Below are 22,690 nucleotides of genomic sequence, written 5' to 3'. Positions count from 1 at the left end.
AAAAAAAAAAAAAAAAAAAAAAAAAAGAACCACTGCAATGAGAGTTTGTAGTGGGGGAGAGACCTTAAGCTGAATTCTGAATACAACATTGGCAAGTGGGAATTTATGGCAAAGGAGAAGGGCAAGGGTCAGTGGATGGAAAATTACTAAGAAGAAACATCAGGAGTAAGGAAGATTCTTGCTAAATACAGGCCAGGCTGACCAGATAATCACTTTTGAAATGGTTGAAGATGAAAAACCTGATCAGATATTGAGGGTGATCACATTATCAGGAGTGGAGAATTCTTGCTAAACTGACTTAGCATGGTTCTTTGCTAAAACTGGATTTTACAAGAAAGTACACAGATGGATCTAGGAGAAAATTCAGGAGCCTGACTAAAGTTTGGACAGACGAAGAATGTTTGTCAAAGCCATATAACCTTCAACTCTACAACAATTTAACGCATATTGTGAATGATTAAAAAATACTTGATTTCCATGAGTATATTTAGGTTTAAAGCATTGTGTGTATATTTATTTATTTATGAAGACATTCAAAAAAATTTTTATCTTATAACTTTGGTACTGTGCTATGTAAAGTTTGCAGATATGAAGATGGATTTATTTTAACTCCCTAAAGTGGTAAAGTATTTAGAAGAAGAGGAAAGTAAATGTATATCATTAGTCAGGTTATCAATGTTTTAGTAGAAGTATATGCAAAGAATTATAGAAGTAACAGAGGAAGCATATACTTGGCTGGAAAGAGAAGAATCTATGGAGGAGGAACTTACAGCCAGGACCCTGGTTGAATCAGTACTTAAAAATGCTCTTATGAGAAAGGGCAGAGCTGCATTTTACTTAACCTAAACTCATTTTTCACAAAGGTATGTAGTGTTCTTTTATTTAAATATTTTTAAACTTTAATATATTTATATATATATTTATACATATATAAATATATTACAGAAAAATTACAAAGATAGTGCAGAATTCCCATACACCCCACATTCAATTTCCCCTATTGTTAACATCTTACATTTGGATGATATATTTGTTACCATTGACAAATATTGATATATTCTTGTTATCTAAAGTTCATACTTGATTCAGATTTTCTTAGTTTTACTTAGTGTCTTTGCTGTGTTCCCATCTCTGATACTGCATTGAATTTAGTTGTCATATCTTTTTCGGCTCCCCTCGGCTGTGACAGTTTCCCAGAATTATCTTGTGAACGGTGACATTTTTTGAGGAGTAGTGGTAAAGTATTCAGCAGAATATCTCTCAGTGGAAATTTCTCCAGTGTTTTTCTCATGATTAGGCTGAGATTATGAGTTTTTGGAGAAAGAAATGAAATGCCCTTCTCATTATATCATGCAAAGGGGACTCACTATCTACATGACTTATCACTCTTGATGTTGTCATTGATCACCTGGGCAAGATAGTATTCGTCAGGTTTTTCCACTACAAAGTTACCATTTCCTCCCTCTTTTCAAACTGTCCTTTTTGGAGGGAAGTCACTGTACACAGTTCACATACAGAATGTGGTGCTATTATCTACCTCCTTGAGGACAGGGCATTTACATGTATTATTTGAAAGATTCTGCGTAAGATATCCCTCTTCCCCCACTTATTTTTTTACTCAGTTATTTGTTTATATCCATATGGACTCCTAGATATTTATTTTATACTTGGGTTACAATTCAATAGTATTTTAATTTCTGCTCAGATTTTTCCTGCATTGGCCATTAAGAGCTCTAGAGTTGGCTCTGTGTCACACTGACATATTCCACCATTGAAGTGTTTGTTGATTTGTTTTTAAAAATGTTCTCACTTTCTGGTAATGCCTACAAGATGCTCCAGACTCATTTTGTATATTTCCTAGCCCTAGAATGAGCTGAGGAGCCCTAGTTTCTTTTATTAAAGAATAGTATTATAAACCAGGAGCTGGACATGAGGTGTGCTTGTTCTTACTGGATCGACATTATTTTTAGGCCCTCTCAGTTGACAGAGCAAGGGCATATATATATTATATCACATATATATCATATTTTACTATTATAGTTTTTGTATGCACATTCAAGTTGTTGTTCCCCGTTGTACATTTGTTTTATAGCTAAATTAATAACAAAAGCCAATTAATATCTCAATAATTTATTTTTCTCTACTCCTTGAAATGAAACTGATCAGAAAGGATAAGGAATTAGAAAAATAAATGAATATAAATATAACTAAAATGGTAGTCTTGTTTTCACTTAAAATAATTGAGCTTGGCTTGTATTTTCTTTAAGAGGTAGGTTTTAGAATTATTGAACGTAGAAGATTAAAATTTATTAGATCATAAATCATAACTATAAAAGATATTCATGTTGTTAAGTCTGAATATGAAGTGTGTTTCTCCAAATTTCTATCCACAGACAATGACACAATTATTTTTTTCTTTGTTAGTTCAGGTTGCTATAATTAATTACCATAGACTAGGTGGCTTGAAAGACAAACATATATTTCTCACAGTTCTGTATTCTGTGAAGTCCAAGATTAAGTCTTTAGCAGATCCAGTGCCTGGTGAGGGTCTGTTTCCTGGTTTGCAGACGGCCATCTTCTTGTTGTAGCCTCACATGGCAGAGAACAGAGAAGAGAAGCAAACTTTTAAATGTCGTTTTATAAAGGCAGTAATCCCACTCATCAGGGTTCTACCCTCATGCCCTAATCACCTCCCAAAGTCTCCACCTCTGAATACCATCACATTGGGGATTCGAATTTCAAAATATAAATTTTGAGGGGACACAAACATTCAGTCCATAGCACCTAGACTTAGTAAAAGATGCACAATACCTAAGATTTTCTTATTAGTCTGAAGAAGCTGCTTATATTTGACGTTAATGTCAGTAGTGTCAAATGAATTAAGTGTTTCAATAAGATAATCTTCCGAGATAACCTGCGTGTAGGATCGAGAATACTGAGTGCTCACAGTAGAACCCTAGAGTCTTTAACTGAAGATAATTGATTTACGTAAAATTTAAGCTGATTAGACAACTAGTAGGTGATCACACTGCTTTTCGTGGGGTGAGGAATACAAATTCGTGCTGGCCTGCCTTGTTTGGCATGTGTAACTGATTGTGTTTTGTGTTTAAACAAATGGGTAAAGAGTGTAATATTCTTCATAAAGCTAACCGAATTCTGCATTTTCCCTTCCTTCTCTTTCTTTTTAAATTATTATTATTTTTTTCAATTTGAGACAGGGTCTTACTCTGTCCACCCAGGCTAGAGTGCAGTGGCTCAATCATGGCTCACTGCAGCCTAGACTGCCCAGGATCAAGCAGCCCTCCCACCCCAGCCTCCCAGGTACCTGGGACTATAGGCATGTGCCACCATACCTGGCTAGTTTTTTTTATTTTTTGTAGAGATAGAGTCTCACTATGCTGCCCAGGTTGGTTTTCAACTCCTGGGTTTAGGCAATCCTCCTGCCTTGGCCTCCCAAAATGCTGGGATTACAGGTATGAGCCACCATGTCCAGCTGCATTTTCCTTATTGTCTCTAAAAACAACAAAAAAAATCAAATTTAAAATAGCATTGTTTGGGTTTAGAGGGTGTGTATAGTAGAGAAATAGTAAAAATAACAAAAAAAAAAGAATGAAGTGATACTTTCTTTAACGATGTGGACAACTGAGATTTTTACTTCTTAATTTTCTGTATAGGAAAGATATCTACACCCCGTCTTTAAAAAATGACATAAGCTTTTATGAATCATTCTTCTTTTCCAAAAATATTCTTTTAACCCATTTAAAAAGCGTGTTCTGATAATTGATCAAATATATATTTATATTACAAAAGCCAAATTTTCCATTTTTAGAGTTGTTGATTAACAGAGAAAATAATTTAGATTTAACATACTAATCTTTGTAGGTGCTAAGGAATCACTTTAATATACTTCTATGCCAAATACATATTTTTAATTTTCTCATGAAAAGTTAGTTAAGTGTTAGAAGTTCAGACTGGGCTAGGTGTTAAATAACATGGAGATATCGGACTTATTTCGAAAGATAAAGCTTTAATCCTCTGAACCATGCAAGAATCTATAAAAGAATATTACAGTGCATAGAGTGACACTGGAAACCTACTGCTTGTTTAGCTAGACTCTCTGCCTTCCAGATGTAGCCTTATCGCCTTAATCAAGTACTCTACACAGGATTCTGAATTAAATGATAAACTCTAAGAGTGCAAATTCCTTCCTACACTCTTGAGACCTTCTGGTCAAGGTTTTTATAATATATCTGAACCATAAAAATAGATCTTTTTTTTTTCAAATTTTTTGTGCTCTCTGCGTTTGCAAATCTTGTTGATATAGTCACTGACTTCATAAAGGAGAACTGTCAAAAGTATCAGTTGACTTGATACAGTTACTGAACTGCATCTCTAAAATAATGTTCAGTGGTACTTGCTCTAGTCTCTAAAATATTCCGTGGTCACTGATTCACTTTTGTGTGCTCAGTATATCAGAATTTGGTTTAACTTACACAAAGGTTAGGTTTTCAAGTTTTTAAAAATTGTTCCTTTGTCATATTAACCAAAGACTTTTCGTGAGGTAAAATGGGACACTAAATCTAAAACAGGTTATTCTGAGCCATAGTAAGTGCTCAGTAAATATTAATTGTTGTTATTACATTATTTTATACAACCACCCAAATTAATGACACTGAACCATGCTTCATTTAATAGATTAGAGAATTTAGGCCCAGAAAAAACTGAATTCCTTTCCCATGACTAGTAAATATATGAACTTACCCTTAAGCACAGGTAACCCTGATGTCTTAGTCCCCTAAAATGCACAGTTTCTTAGTCAAATTAAAGACTCATTTTCTAATTATAAAGATGAAACTGAAATACGCTTCTTTTATTTTTCTCTAAATGATTAGACTTTCCACAGAGAACACAATTTATTTGGTATGTCATTACCTACCAACCATAACTCTAAAGTGGGGAGAGGGTGACAGAGGAAATTGTGGTCCAGGAAGAGAAACAGGTTCCAGCTTCTCACTGGCTCAGTTAGGATGTGACTCGCACTGTTGGCAACAGAGAAAGCGAGACAGAACCATTGTGCAGCCTGTGTTTTTTTGTGTGTGTGTTTTTTTTTTTTTTTTTTTTTTTTTTTTTTTTTATGCAGAGTTTCGCTCTTGTTGCCCAGGCTGGAGTGCGATGGCACAATCTTGGCTCATTGCAACCTCTGCCTCCCTGGTTCAAGAGATTCTCCTGCCTCAGCCTCCTGAGTAGCTGGAATTACAGGCACCTGCCACCATGCCCAGCTAATTTTTCGTATTTTTAGTAGAGATGGGGTTTCACCATGTTGGCGAGGCTGGTCTTGAACTCCTGACCTCAGGTGATCCTCCTGCTTCGGCCTCCCAAAGTGCTGGGATTACAGGTGTGATCCACCGTGCCTGGCTCCCTGTGTGTTCTTTAAACTCTGTGTCTGGCTCACTTAGGCATGGTAGAAGACGCAGCAGGAATGGCATGAAGTAGAAAAGTCTCTAGGAAGGGTCACCAATGGTAGCTTTCTTCTATTAGGCTACTGGATGTTGTAAAGACATTTAAAGCCTGGGTTATCTATGCAAAAATAATTTATTGACACACAATATGTAGTTCAAAGTTGTTCATACTATTTCACTTCAAACATAGCATTTATTCTTGTTTAAAATCAGGTGTCATTTACTTGGTTTTAATAAAATCCCTATTGACTCCCAATAATGTAGACATAGCATAGTGGCCAAAGGAAGAAAATTTCCTTCTAATGCATCAGATATAAGACTCAAGATTCAAAACCCAAAAGGTGATTTTCCTAGAAAATCGTACCTATAGATACATACACATACAAACATATAATTTGAAGCAATTTTGTTAAGACATGCCAGTGTTGACAAAACTAACTTGATAACTTCAGTTTCACAGTGTTTACACGGCATCACTGAGGGCGAATGTGCCTTCAGATTTGATTAATGATTTTTCATGATCAGGCAGTCATTTTTCCCTTTCTCCATAACCATTTCATGTACAATCACAGGGCAGGTCTTACTGGATAGAGGGACCTCTTCTTTGGTACTTCTTTGGATCTGCAAGCAGTACATCATCCAGTTAAATGTTTTGATGTTAACTAACATATCAGGCAAGTTTAGTGTAATGATTATAGAACATTTTTACTAATGTGTTATTTTATTCATTAGATAAAATTTATCTGTCTCACTTTGCCTTATAGATCTAGCTAATACTTAGATAAAAGATTATAAATATAATTCATAAACTTCAAAAGTTTTTTAGTACCATGAAAGAGGTAGAATTAAGGCTTTCTGATTTTATTTAAGGGAAGTTGAAGATTGTAAACTCTGTTTCACATCCACTAAACAAGCCAGGTAGTGAAAAAAAAATGGATAGTTATTTTATCTTAATACCCGAGAACATCTTATTAATTCTTTCCTTTCTCCATGTTGATATTTCTTTGTACTCTGGTAATTTAGAGGGGAAGCAATTTGCAAAATTTTGGATATAATCTAGGTAAGGGGAAACATAGCATTTTAAAATTCATAAATATCACAAACAACAATTTCAGATCATTGTAAACAGCCCAAAAATAAAGTTAATATACAATATTATATAAGTTGCCTAATGTCTACCAAAAAATAGGATGATTTAAAATGAACTCCTTAGGAAAATCCAGTGTTCTATCTTGTGATGAAACAAAGTGCATGTTACTCTCCGACCTGAAGTGTTCACTATGAAGTTACATTATTTGTTCAAAGCTTTATCATCTACTTGGGTGAGGTTATATGACTTATTGAAGGTCAATTTGCAGTAACAACTCTGATGCCAAAAACTGTAATGACAGCCGTTGACACAGAATGCAGTTAAGGAGCAAATATTGAAGTATGTTCTTTTAAATAAAGTATTAAACTATCCTTGAGCTAAATAAGTAGGTCTGCGGCAACTGTTATTCTTGCAAAAGATAAGATTATGTCAGAATGCATTTTTCAATTGACTTCAATTTTCCAAAAGAGAATTTGCTGCATACGGGAGTTTGCCAAAGTCTAAGCAGCTCAGATATGCTAAAACACAAACAAACAAAACAACCCCAACCTCCCCCATAAAAAAAAAAAAATACCCTTCTTTCTTTTCTTTCTAGAATTGATTTCATCTGGAACCACAGCCTCTTTTGTCACTGATGGAATTGGAATTTGAGGAGGGATGCTCTTTGTGTTGAAATAGTTTATTTCTCTCTCTCTGTCACTCTCTCTCTCTCTCTTTCTGTGAATTCAGTTTGATTTTATAACTTCTCCATCCTTCAGAATTTCTTCTTAACACATTTTCCTTCCTCAAGTTGCAACTTTTTTTCAAAGGAAATTTCCTGTGTGATCCTAGTACTTAGCTTTCTGGTACTTCTTTTCTGACTCCTGCTTACCCCTTGCTGCCTGTGCTTTATTTCATTTATTTATTCATTTTTATTTTAGATTCAGGTGACAGGTGTTCAAGTTTGTTGCATGTATATGTTGCATGATGCTGAGGTTTGGACTTCTATTGATCCCATCATCCAAATAGTGAATGTAGTACCCAATAGGAAGTTTTTCAGCCCTTGCCCCTCTTTCCTTCTGCCCTTTTGAAATCTCCACTATTGTTCCCATTTTTATGTCCATGTGTATCTAATGTTTAGCTCCCACTTATAAGTGAGAACATGTCACATTTGGTTTTTCTGTTTCTGTGCTAATTCACTTAGAATAATGTCCTTCAGCTGCATCCATGTTCCTGCAAAGACATGATTTCATTCCATTTTATGGCTGCATACTATTCCGTGGTGTATATGTACCACATTTTCTCTATCCAATCCACCAGTTGGCGGGCATCTAGGTTGGTTCTACATTTATGCTATTGTGAATAGTGCTACGGTAAACATATGAATGCTCATGTCTTTTTGGTAGAATGATTTATTTGCTGGGGGTTATCCAATAATGGGATTTCTGGGTCAAATGGTAATTCTATTTTTAGTTCTTTCAGATATCTTCACACTGCTTACCATAGTAGCTTAGTAGCTGAACTAGTTTACTTTCCATCTACAATGTATAAGCATTCCCTTTTCTCTGCAACCTCACCAAGATCCATTATTTTTTTGTCTGTTAAATAATTGCCATTCTTGCTGGTGATTAGTGATATTGAGAATTTTTTATATGTTTGTTGGCTGCTTATGTATCTTCTTTTGAGAAGTGTCTGTTCATGTTCTTTGCTCACTATTTAATGGGGTTAATTTGTTGTTGTTGTTGTTGTTGATTTGTTTAAGTTCATTATAGATTCTGTTGCCCCATTTTTAATGGTAGATACTTACCCCTGTTGCTATCCCTGTTGCCCAATTAACATACAGTCTGTTCTGTATGCAATGCCAATACTCATTGGTTGCCATCTGGGAAGAACAGCAAACCTCCTCTGCTGGCCACAGACCTCTCCTGAGATTTTTCTGTGCTTTTGACCTGCAGAAAATCAGCCATGTGCCCTCGGGGATATTCATCCTATCACTTCTGATGCATAATTCTTGTCTCTCATTAACATGTATCTCTGAAAGGCAAACTGATTCTTGATTACAGACTGCTTCACTTCTGCCCCTCAAGGACTCATAGAAATGTCTACATTTCTTAAATTATCTATACTAGCCACTGGATTGGGAACCAGGCAAATTTCTGTCCCAGGTCATATCATTGCCCAAACACATAATCTGTCATTCATAATTTCCTGTAGCCACTCTACTCCATTGTAATTATTTATTTATTTATTTATTTATTTATTTGAGAGACAGAATGTTGCTCTGTCACCCAGGCTGGAGTGCAGTAGCGCAATCTCAGTTCACTGCAACCTCCACCTCCAGTGTTCAAGTGATTCTCCTGCCTCAGCCTCCCAAGTAGTTGGGACTACACACATGTGCCACTACTCCCAGCTAATTTTTGTATTTTTAGTAGAGGCAGGGTTTCACTACATGTTGGACAAGCTAGTCTTCAACTGCTGACCTCAGGTGACCTGCCCGTCTAGGCCTCCCAAAGTGCTGGGATTACAGGCATGAGCCACCACACCCAGCCTCTACTCCATTTTAGCAAAAGATTCTATAATGGACTTGACACTTTTTTTTTTTTAAAGAAGTAAGAGGAATAACAACCACATTCTGTCTCCAGTTCTGAAAAATATTCAGATCTTCCTCATATCCTCCAGCACCTAATTCAGAGCTTCAACACTACCTAGGGGTAGACACCAAAAACAGTACCAAAAAATGTATGGGGATGGTAATCAAGAAATTCACAGATCACTTGGCCTTTCACTTTTTATACTTTCATTCTTTCTCATCCCTCTAGTGATAGGTAGAGATAGAGTTGAAGATTTAGAGAGAGTTTTATATCTCTATCTCTATCTATGTATCTATCTATCTATCTATCTATCTATATCTATCTATCTATCTATCATCATTGCATTTTTGTCCTCTGACAGCCTACTTCTTTTAGCATCAGAAGGAATTCCTATCCTTTCCTTTTTATGTCTGAGAGAGATTATCTCATGGGGTAATGCTCTCCTCTCCAGATAATTTTCAATAAAAGCAGAAATGGCTCCCAAAGATATTCATGCTTGAATCCCTGGAACTTGTGAATATGTCACCTTATATGGTAAAGGGAACTTTGTAGAGGTATGTGATTGAGGTTACAGACTTTGAGGTAAGATTTTCTGGATTATAATAGTGAGCCCACTCTAAGCACATGAGTCATCTGGGGTCAGGGAGGGAGAGTGGGGAATAAGGGTTAAGAGAGAAGAGGAGAGTAAAGGAGAGGGGAGGAGAGGGGAGAAGGGGAGGGGAGGGGAGGGGAGGTAGAGATCCCTGGAGAGGGGATAATGAAAAAGGGTCAAAGAGAAGCAATGTAATGGTCTTAATGATGGCAAAATAAGATGAGACAATGAGGAAGGTGAGCAAGCTCTAGAAGCTGGAACAGGTAATGAAATAAATCATTTACCTAGAGCATCGGTTCTTAACTCTTATGCCTTACACCAAAACGGTGTTCCAAACTAATATTTTTTTAAATGTGGCCAGCAGGACCCAATATGTTCTGACTCTTCCTGTCTCTCCAGGATAAATCTGTACCACTCATTCTTGAATTCTCTACATTGTAGTCACAATGCACCATTCCATCTGCAGCAGCCACTCCAAGCCTTCACGCATGCTATTCCTTCTGCCTGGAATACCTTCACTTGACTAAATCTTACTCATTCTTTAAGTCTCAAGTTAAAAGTTATTTCCTTATAAAGGTCATTCTGGACAACTCAATCTAAGCCTTTGCTACACTTTCTTTTATGAACCATAAAGATATGCAAAGATATGCATAGAATCCTATGCATTTATTTCCACATTTGTGTGATTATTTAGTAGAGGGATGTCCAATCTTTCTGCTTCCCTGGGCCACGTTGGAAGAAGAAGTATTGTCTTGGGTCACACATAAAATACACTAACGATAGCTGATGAGCTAAAAACAGTCACAAAAAATTATAATGTTTTGAGAAAGTTTATGAAGATGTGTTGGGCCACCTTCAAAGCCATCCAGGGTTGCATGCAGCCCATGGGCTGTGGGTTGGACAAGCTTGATTAAGTACCCAATTCTTGCTGTAGGCTGTATTTCAATGAGTGTGGGGACAATGTCTCTTATAGCACAGTGCTTGATACAGAGTAGTTTCTCTCTAAATATTAGCACAATGCAAAAATTCTACTAATACAGCAATCTCCAGTGCTAATGTCGAGAATAAGTTATTTAAATAGGCTTTTTGATTATTTATTTTTTTGTATGAAATAATACTTAAAATTTTAGGGCTTATCCATTGTATTTGGTGCAATCAAATCTGAAGTACAAGGATAAAATTGATACTTAAGATAATTTGGTGAAGATAACAAATTCTTTCAATTAAATCTCATTTTGCATTTGTAAATCAATTTTTTCATATATTAAATGATAATTTAGTATGAGAAGTATGCAAACTTATAGTTGATGTCAACTAAAGGTATGGATTAAATTTTGAGAATAAAAATATTGTTTTAACCGTTCCTTATTGAATTTTTACTATGTTTGATATCTTCAGTTCTTACACATACTTGAAGTTAAAAAGAGATCCTCTTTCTCACTTTGTCTTATTCTCCAAATACATATCTCATGTCTTGAAAATTATTAAGAAGCTATTTCATGTGTAAGTTTCATGAAATTGATTTATGTGTAAATTTGTATGTGATTTGTAGTCTTTTTTGTTCGGCAATAGGGAATGAAGGAACATAATAGTAAATAATCAGCTTAAATTAAAAGGAGCCAAAAAATTGAGCAAAACAAACCTGAAGCAAACATATTTAGTTATAATGAAAAGTAACTAGACTAACTTTATGATTCAGCACCCCACTGCATTCATCGGTCATGTTGTCCAGTAAGGAAAATTACTAAACAATAGCAATTACTGTCACTAACTATTGAGAATGTTTTCATCTGCCATGTTTAATACTTAAAACAACTCTAGGAAAGAGGATTGCTCTTCTCCCCTCACAAGAAAGAAAAATTAGTTGTAGACGTCATGAAGGTAGTTGGTTGGTTTAACTCTTGAATTTACTCTTTTAACTACAGATTATTTTTTCCAATGTAAAACAATCTCTTGGTATAATCTGTGTTCAGTGTTTCAAATCCCACTTCACATGTGTCACTGTCAATCTATTCATTGGTATCTTTCAGTAAATTACACACTGAAATTTATTTGCTGCTATTTGAATTTGGTTCACCAAACAACAAATAAATCAGAATTTTACATGTTCTGATCCTTTGGGATTACTTACAAATAGCTGAGTATGCAATAGTCATCCATTCTATATGTGATTTTTATAAATTATTAATATGCTTTTCCCTTCTAATGTCCTATAACCATTCTGTATTCTCAGGAATGGCTATGTTTACAAGTTGCATAGTGTTGCAAACTTGTTCTGATTATTCCTAATTGGAGGGCTTTTTGTTCTGGCCTACTATGGTGATTGGGGAGGGGCTTGAACCTAGTTAACCATCTAACTAACTCTCTATTAAGACTGTGTCCAAATTGAAAGCATTTTATTTATGTAAATAAACATGGAGCCACTATATTTGATATTTAACAGCATTATACATACTTCTGGCCTATGTTTTAGCTAATCAATCGATTTTCTGAATAGTTTGATGATGTTCTACATGAAAATACATAGCAGTGTGGTAATTGTAAATTTCAGTTTCTAAAACTGAAATTTCCGAAATCCACATTTCTGTCACCAAACAATGAACTGTATCATTTAGGATTTCATTTCACTCCGCATGTATATAAATTTGTGAAATGGTGCTATCAGTGTGAAAGATTGTAATATCAATCTTTACATTACTTTTGTATTAATTCTACTATTTTTATAAGGAATTTTGCCTGTATACCTCAGGTTGTTTTTGCTCTAAAAGATATAACAAGATACATATTTTCTAAAAAAAAACTGCAACAAAGTATAATATCTGTCCTCTTATTTGATGACAAATCATATTGACCAAATAATCTTGATCTTTTAGAGAGATTACTATTTAACTTTTAAACATAGTACTTTGTAAACTCTGTGGGTTTCACCAATAGCTTTCAGAGTTATTTCTAGGAAGTAAGTCACAAGGAAACTTGTTTTTCTATGTTACAATAAAAAGAAGTTCTATAGAAATGTTTTGAAATTATTTTAATGAATGGTTAAATGAAACTAAAAATCTAGAAACTCAAGAATAACACGTTTCTGAGCAGATAGCTTATAGAGAATGTGAGCCAACATACTTTACAAATTTTTAAGATGCTATCTGTGATATTCTAAAAGATCAGAAGTAGATTTTCCATGTGGATGAAATACACAAGTGGCAACAGAGAGGCCTCTTCACTGTGTTTCGTGTAATTTGTCTTAAGAAGTACAAAGAAGAAAACCCAAGAGGGTTCCAATAAAGCCTATCTTTTTAAAATAGCTTTGGTTTTATTCAGGTATGAAGTTTTCCTTCATATGGAAAGTCATACTTGCTTTTTCAATTAGGTAAATACATCCCACTTACAAAGTGCTGAAAAAAGAAGTTAACAGAAATCATCTTCTATAGAAAGAAGTAAAACAAGGAAGCAAGCAAGAAAGAACTGTTTGAAGACACCTACAAATTAAAATACTTGGCTTCACCTCAAAAACTTCTGCACATAAAGGGCATATCTTTTGCTTTCCTTTTCCAATCCATGTTTTTTGCTAAACTAACCATTTTGCACTTGTTTGCAACTTTTATTTTCTCGAAGGCTTGAAACCTTATCCGTCAAATAGTCTCTTTTAATAAAAGAAAATTGTATTTTTATGGTTTCTCAGGATAAATACCTGGGTAGCATCTTGACTTCTCTTTCTTTAACCCAAACCCTATCTGTCAGAAAATGCAAATTTAATTATACCTAAAATCTACCTACATAAAAATTTAGAGATCGAATTTTGTTGTTGTTGTTTTTGAGACAGAGTCTTGCTCTGTCAACCAGGCTGGAGTGCAGTGGCGCAATCTCCACTCACTGCAACCTCCGCCTCCTGGGTTCAAGCAATTCTCCTGCCTCAGCCTCCCAACTAGCTGGAATTACAGGCACCCACCACCATGTCCAGCTAATTTTTGTATTTTAGTAGAGACAGGGATTCACCATGTTGGCCAGGCTGGCCTTGAACTCCTGACCTCAGGTGATCTGCTGGCCTTGGCCTCCCAAAGTAGTGGGATTACAGGCATAAGCCACCATGCCCGTACTTTTTTTCTTTTTTATGTGATCACTGGCCCCACCCTGGTTCAGGCTATCATCCTCTCTCCTAGACTATTGCAATAGCCTCCTAACAGACCTTCCTCTTTTGATCCTTGAGGGTCTATTCTCCTTAGAGCAGTCAGTGCAATATGATTAAAATATAAGTCAAATCATGTCATTTGTTGTCACAATGCCTCTACTGTCTTTTCATGTCAATATCAGTAAAAGCCAAACTTCTTAGAATGGTCTATAAACCTTTGCATTTGCTGCCCCTGCTGCCTGAACACTCTTCTCCCAGCTTTCACCCTGGTGTATTTCATCACCCTTTTTTAGACCTCTGATCAACTGTCACCTAATTAGAGTGGTCTTCCCTGATGATCCTCTATCAAATTACCACACCACACACTCTTCCCTATTTTCCTTAAACTGCTTATTCCCCTCGTAGCTCTTGAAAATAAAAGCAAAATTTCTATGACATTATGTTCCACACACTATTCTAAGCATTTGACCTACATTAACTCATCCAATTCTCGTAACAGCATTAAGAGATAGTTTTGTTACATCCATTTTACCCATGAGGTACTTTAGGCAAGCTAATGTTAAGAATTAGCCCAAGACTACAGAGTTGTCAAGTGGCAGAGCTGAGATTCAAGCCCTTGCAATTTGTCTCAAGCATCTATGCTTTTGTCCACTGTGTGATGTAGCTTCTCATATTACAGATATTCTTGCTCATTTGTTTATTGTTTGTCTCCTTCTGCAAGAACAGAAACTTTGTGAATGCTGTGATTCATTCTGTTACCCACTACCATATCACAGTTCTTAGAACACTCCTTGCTCACAAAAAACTCCCACCACATATTTGTTGATGGCATGTCATCATTCACACTGTTCCTCTATCTAAAACATATGCCTTTGCCTACACACCTCATTAATTCCTGCTTACATTTTAGTTACATTCTTCACTACTCTCACAGTTACTTGAAACTGAAGACATTTCTGATAGTCGAGGTTGGTTAGCACAAATCTTTGCACGTAATATAACAGAACTTAATATTTTGTGAGAGATAACTAAATGAATGTACCTGAAAGAACATATTGCTCAAGATGACGATATCCAACAAGTAGTTGTTAGTGGAGGAAGTGTGTTTATAAGGATATGCCCTAACAATACTCAGAAATTGTCTTTACTCACTCTAACTCCCAAACTAAGGATGACATTAAATCTAAAAAAATCAAAGTTTTTGATCTAGTCATATGGTTTTATTATATTTTACTCAAGTAGAATATAAAGATAATTCTCTGGTCATAGCCAGTTAAACGAGTTCTTTTGCCTTATTTCAATTTCACTATATAAAATATATATATTTTAAATTACCAAAAGAAATCTGAGGGGATTCATTATTTTCTAAGTATGTTTCTATTTAATGGAAATTGTATAAATATTTACTATATCTGTATAATCATTATATGCATAGCATGTTTTGAATAAAATAACAAACAATTATTGGAATGTGCAATATAGTAACTGCAATTGTAAAAAATAACAACCTAAGAACCAAACCATATTAAAAATCAATTCGGTGAGACTTTTTTATATTTCCTTCATTTCTTAATGGTTTTAAAGTGTATACTTTAATTAATAGATAGGTGTGCTGAGTAATAATTTCATATGCAACAATTATTTTGTTGACAATATGAAAATGTTTTTATATCACTGATGGAACAGTTCCTTAATGAAACTATACTGACTTTTATGAGTTACGTGAATAAAATGAACTTTTGTGACAAATGGCTTTACAATTGCTCAGCTTTTAAATTACTTCTACAAATCATTGGCAAATCTTAGTAAAATAGAAGCCTTACAGCCTGCAAAGCCTAAAATGTTGACTGTTTGTCCTTTTTTAGAAAAAAAAATTGCCAATCTGGAATAACTGAAAAAGCAACAGATTTGGGAAAATGGCCAAGGGAGTTTGAGGTTGCTCAAGAAAACTATGTTGAGTTAATGTGAAAGTCATTATAAGAGTGCTGATACTTCTTTGAGGTCCTGATTTCAACTCTCTTTGATAAATACCTAGAAGTGGCATTCCTAGATCATATGATAGTTTTATTTACATTTTTTTTTTTTTTTGAAAACTCCATCTGTTTGTGGCTGCACAACTTTGGATTCCCACCAACAGTATGCAAAGGTTCCAATTTCTCTAAATCCTCACTAACACTTGCGTTTTTTCTTTTTGATAATAGCCATCCTGATAGGTGGTTTTTGTTTGCATTTTCCTGATGATTAGTGACGCTGTGCATCGACGAGATATTAGCACCCTTGTTTTTATTGCAGCACTATTCACAACAAACAAGATGTAAAATCAGCTTAAGTGTGCATCAGCTTTATTTATTCATGAATGGGTAAATAAAGTTTGATATGTATACACAAAGGAATACTATTCAGCATCACAAAAGAAGAAAATCCTGCAATATGCAACAACATGGATGAACCTGGAGGACACTGTGCTAAGTGATACTGAACCAGTTACAGAAAGACAAATCCTGCATGAGTCCACTTATATAAGCATCTAAAATATTCAAATTCATAGAATCAAAGAGTGGAATGATGATTGCCAGGGGATGGGGGAAGAGGGAAATTGGGAGTTACTAATTGACAAGCATAAAGTTTTAGTTAAGCGAGATGAATAAGCTATGGAGATTTGCTGTGCAATACTATACCTATAGTAATAATATATTGTATACTTAATTTGTTAACAGGGTAGAACTCATATTATGTGCTCTTGCTGCAATAAAATAATTTTTTAAATAGAAAGTCACTATACTGTTTAACATAACATATTGGAATTTTTGTATACATATATCACCTATTATAAAGAAGATATTATCTCTAATTATCAATTAAAATAATTGAAAAATGGCTTCTCTATTTCCTGTAGCATAGTCTCATGTTCCAATCTGGCAAAGTACTCATTTAGAACAATTGACCCAGGAGTTACAAGTAAGTATACCAATAAATGTACTTAACTTATTTAATTCAAAAAATCATCAAAACCATGAGGCATTTAATACCCTGCGTAAGTGAAATGACGTAATTGGGAATCTCTATTCAGACTGTGAGTGATGAAGGCACCTTTTTTCCATATAGTGGATACATTTAAAAATAAAAATAAAATCAGAAAGTTTGCATTTGGATTTAACATTTTTTGAATCAGACAGCCCTAAGATACAAGTAGAAATATTTTACTACTGTCATTAAATATTTGTTTTCAAGTTTGTATTTTGTTTAAGTAAATATATGTATATATCATAGTACATTCAATAAAATTACAAAGGTTTTTTATATATGATTCATATTCCTGTAGAGTTTGGTTAAGGTAATCTTTTTTACCCATATAATTCAAATTCAGGCACATGTGTAAAACTTTGAAACATTTTTACACCATGGAGAATATTGCTGTTCATCAGAAGTAGAATGTGCATATTCAGACTTTAAAAAAGTTATTAAGAAAAGATCTTGTTTTGAAAATAACTTTTTAATTAATTTTTAAACCTTTTTAAAAATGAGGGCAGATAGTCAGCATTTAAAATGCATTATAATTTACTCATTACTCAGTTTTTTCTATTCCTTCTAATAATAAGCTAAAATTATTTTTATTTTCAAATCTTAGTGATAATCTAAGTGGAAATTAAAACATGGTAAAATAAAGCAATATATTCATTAAGTCAATATAAAGCATTATTTATTATATTTTATGTTCCTCTCTGTCCTGAGAAAATGGAAGCCAAATGTTATTCTTAGCTTTAACTATTGGTTTTGATGGTTGCTTGTCATTAGAAACACAGCAGCCACTTCTGAATGCTTGCTTACATACATTTTGGGTGTTTAGAAAAGCTTGTGGCCAGCTTCTCCATCATCTAAACCTTATTTATCTGAATGTTTCAGCTGTGCCTGAAGACCTTCAATGAGACAAGGTTGCATCCATCTGCAATTCTAAGCAGCTATTTAGGTGTGTTCTGTATTATTTATTCACTATTGTTTATCATAATTTTGTGTTATTGAGACTATGATGTCAATCAGGACTCCTGTTTAAACCAGATTCAAATTCACTACATCTTTTATCCTATCATTTTATATGTAAAACAACTTACTTTTGTTGTTCAAGCTATAGCAATTATTCATGCACCTTCTTTTGTATAACTAAGCTGTTCTATCTGCCATCTGTGTATATGCATAATTATATCTGGAAAGTAATTAAAAGCATTTGGCTTTGTATAAATTTTGACTTATTGTTGCTGTTTTAGTTGTGTGTATAAAATTCACTAGAGTAGTTCCACAGAATTGCTCTGAATGATTTTTAAATATTTTATTTACCTATACTGAAATTTGATGAAGTGCTCTAATAAACTAAAAAAAATGCAAAAAAATTGTAAGGAGTGAAGATTTTTACTCCTTTTATACTATCAAAAAAGGACTAAAAATAAAATAACAGACTCAAGGGTTGCATAAAGTACATATAGATAAAAAATAAAGGAAAACATAATTTCTGAAATAGAAAGGCTCTATAAATAAATCTGACAAATACTATATATGAACACTTCTAGAAATAAAAAATCAATACCATCCTTGCATCATTCAACAGCTCTCATTATTCAAAATCTTTAAACTCATGCTAAAATAATTAGAGCTGCTGAAGTTCAGTTTGTTTCTTCTACTGTAGTTCTATAATAATAATTATGAAGACATCTTTGGATTAATGTATGTCATCTACTCAACCTATAAATGTTTCATGCTGAGTTCATCTCTTCAGTAAATTCTTAGCATTTTAATACTAAGTGACTACATTAATTATTCTAAATTAAAAAGCTAGAAACAGTTTTTGCTCTTCTCATGTGTACCATCTGTGTAGTATTGAGAAATACACTGATTTTATTTCTTTATTTCCAAAGTATTTTCCCATTCACATATTTCATGGTACCTTGCCTTTCTATACTGCATGCACTGTTTATAGAATGACTTGTCTTTTTCTGAAAAATCTCTTAAATTTTCTATTACAACGATCTTATTCTATGTGCCTTTTATTTACTATCTTATTGAGATATACAACTATATAATTTTGAAGACTTTGGTTTATTCGACTGCAAAACAGTTCCATATGTATCTGAGAACCACATTCGTTCTTTTATTATACACCTATTGAGGATGATACTAGGCTCTTAAGATACAACAATAAATAAAACAAAAGTGCTCCCTAATTAGAATTTATATTATTTGCAGGTTGTATAGGAACGTAAACAGTTAATGCCAATTAAAATAGCCTACACTATAGAGGCTTATTAGAGTTCAGAGCCTGTCAAGAATGGTAACACAGAGTCAGCTTAAATAGCTTTCATTTTGTTTTAGTATCCAACCTGCAAACAAAATTGCAAAGGCCTTGTGATATAAAGAAGTCAACTACAATTATACAAACAGCTCCCAATATTTCTCTAGTTACTTTAGTTAATTCCACTCACTCAAGGTTGATTGAGCCAGGAAACACACAGACTTGTTCTTTTTATACCATTAGACTGCAGGAAGCAACACATAAATAATTATCTTTACCATATAAATCAGTTCCTTATGGTATTACAGGCACATATATCCATGGACCACTTTTTGCAAGAGCCTTAGATGTTCAGCAGACCTGGATACGATGCAGTATAATTTACTCTTTGGTTCCTTGTACATTCCTCATTCCCAGTAAATATTCAACAATTCTGGACAATGTAAAGAGATGTAAACTTTTAATATGGTAATAGCACAGATGCCATCATAAACAAGTGATACAAATCACTACATAAACTTCCACGTTGAGTAGTACACCAAGAATACAAATCTCCAAATGACTCTTTTAGGTCTTTAAGATATCATCTTTTTTCTACTTTGCAGTTCTTTTCATTGTTTTGTTCATTCTTTATTTAGTGGAGGCATACCATGCACCTCAGTATGGCGATAATGTATGGGTGGCAGCAAAAAGTTCCAGCCCAGCATGGCCAGTGCTATCCCTCTATCTTTTTTTAAAAAAATTGTGCACTTTTATTTGTCATGCTTTCTAAAAAGGTATCTATGCCATTGATTTTTTATTGATGCATAATACATGTACATATTTTCAAGGTACATATGATAAGTTAACAGATTCACATAATTTATAAAGATCAGTGTACTTGGGATAGCCAACACCTTAAGTATTTGTCTTTTCATTACACTATAAACATTCTAATTATTCCCTTCCAGCTGTTTTGAATGTACAATAGATTACTGTAAACTCTACTCACCCTACTGATCTATCAAACACTAGATCTTATTTCTTCTATCAAACTTTGTTTCTGTTAATCAACTTCTCTTCATCCCCCAGTAGGTAAGAATGTGAGAAGTAAAAGTGTGGGAGGGAAACAGAGCTAAGATAAGTCAAGAAGTCAGTCACTGTATTTTAAACATTGCACTAAAACAACAGACACTATGGTGGTCTTTTCTCCTACCTAATGAATACTTGGTAGCTATTTTGAGCCTATCTTATTCTTACAACTAGCAGTCTCCATTGCTTCCATCAGCTTCTGATATGGTTTGGCTGTGTCCCCACTCAAATCTCATCTTGAATTGTATCTTCCACAATCCCCACATGTTGTGGGAGGGACCCGATGGAAGATAATAGAATCATGGAGGTGGGCGTTTCCTGTGCTATTCTCAAGATAGTGAATAAGCCCCACGAGATTTGACGGTTTTCTAAAAGGGAGTTTCCCTGCATAAGTTCTCTTCTCTTGTCTGCCACCATGTGAGTTGTGCCTTTCACCTTCTGCCACTATGGTGAGGCCTCCTAGCCACATGGAACTGTGAGTTCATTAAACACTTTTCTTTTGTGAATTGCTCAGTCTTGAGTATGTCTTTATCAGCAGCTTGAAACGGACTAATACATTAATTGGTACCAGTAGAATGGAGTGCTGCAGAAAAGATACCCAAAAATATGGAAGCAACTTTGGAACTGGGTAACAGGCAGAGGCTGAAACCCAGTAGGGCTCAGAAGAAGACAGGAAAATGTGGGAAAGTTTGGAACTTCCTAGAGACCTGTTGAATGGCTTTGCCCAAAATGCTAATAGCAATATGGACAATAAAGTCCAGGCTGAGGTGATCTCAGATGGAAATGAGGAACTTGTTGGGAACTGGAGAAAAGGTGACCCTTGTTATGTTTTAACAAAGAGACTGGTGGCATTTTACCCCTGCCATAGAGGTTTGTGGAACTTTGATCTTGAGGGAGATAATTTAGGGTATCTGGAGGAAGAAACTTCTAAGCAGCAAAGCATTCAAGAGCTGACTTGGGTGGTGTTAATGGCATTCAGGGTTTTTGTTTGTTTGTTTTTTGAAATGGAGTCTCACTCTGTTGCTCAAGCTGGAGTGCAGTGGTGCAGTCTTGGCTCACTGCAACCTCTGCCTCCTGTGTTCAAATTCTCCTGCCTCAGCCTTCTGAGTAGTTGGGATTACAGGCACCTCCTACCATGCCTGGATAATTGTTTGTATTTTTAGTAGATGGGGTTTCACTATGTTGGCCAGGCTGGTCTCAAACTCTTGACTTCAAGTGATCTGCCACCTCAGCCTTCCAAAGTGCAGGGATTACAGGTGTGAGCCACCATGCCTGGCTGGCATTAGGTTTTATAAGGGAAGGATATCATAAAAGTTTGGAAAATTTGCAGCCTGACAATGCAATAGAGAAGAAAATCCCATTGTCTGAGGAGAAATTCAAGCCTTCAAGCTGGCTGCAGAACTTTGCATAAGTAACAAGGAGCTGAATGTTAATCCCCAAGACAATAGGGAAAATGTCTCCAGGGCATGTCAGAGGTCTTCACAGCAGCCTCTTCCATCACAGGCCCAAAGGCCTAGGAGGAAAAAATCCTTTTGTGGGCTGGGCCTAGGGTCCTCATGTTGTGTGCCACCTTGTGCCCTGCATTCCAGCTGCTCCAGCCATGGCTGAAAGAGGCCAACATAGAGCTCAGGCTGTGGCTTCAGAGGGTGGAAGCCCCAAGCCTTGGCAGCTTCCATTTGGTGTTGAGACTGCGGGTACACAGACATCAATAATTGGGGTTTGAGAACCTCCACCTAGATTTCAGAGTATGTATGGAAACACCTGGATGTTCAGGCAGAAGTTTGCTACAGGGGCAGCGCTCCCATGGGGATCCTCTGCAGAGGGGAAATGTGGGATTGAAGCCCCCACACAGAGTCCCCACTGGGGTCCCCAGAATGGCAGATCAACCAACAGCTTGCCCTGAGCACTTGGAAAAGCCGCAGGCACTCAACACCAGCCCACAAAAGCAGCTAGGAGGGCGGCTGTACCCTGCAAAGCCACAGGAGCAGGGCTGCCCAAGACCAGGGTAACCCACCTCTTGCATTGGAGTGACCTGGATGTGAGATATGGAGTCAAAGAATATCATTTTGGAGCTTTAAGATGATTGCCAAGCTGAATTTCAGACTTTCATGGGGCCTTTAGCCCTTTTGCTTTGGCCAATTTCTCCCATTTGGAATGGCCGTATTTACCCAATGCCTGTACCCACACTGTATCTAGAAAGAAACTGACTTGCTTTTGCTTTTAGAGGCTCATAGGTAAAAGGGTCTTGCCTTGTCTCAGATGAGACTTTGGACTGTGGACTTTTGAGTTAGTGCTGAAATGAGTTAAGAATTCGGGGGACTGTTGGGAATGCATGATTGGTTTTGAAATGTGAGGGCATGAGATTTGGGAAGGGCCAACAGCAGAATGATATGGTCTGGCTGTGTCCCCACCCAAATCATCTTGAATTGCAGCTCCCATAATTCCCACATGTTGTGGAGGGATACAGTGGGAGATAATTAAATCATGGGGGCAGGTCTTTC

This window comes from Hylobates moloch, unplaced genomic scaffold (assembly GCF_009828535.3).
Source record: "Hylobates moloch isolate HMO894 unplaced genomic scaffold, HMol_V3 SCAFFOLD_18, whole genome shotgun sequence".
Classification (NCBI taxonomy): domain Eukaryota; kingdom Metazoa; phylum Chordata; class Mammalia; order Primates; family Hylobatidae; genus Hylobates; species Hylobates moloch.
Note: the sequence above shows the minus strand (reverse complement) of the source record.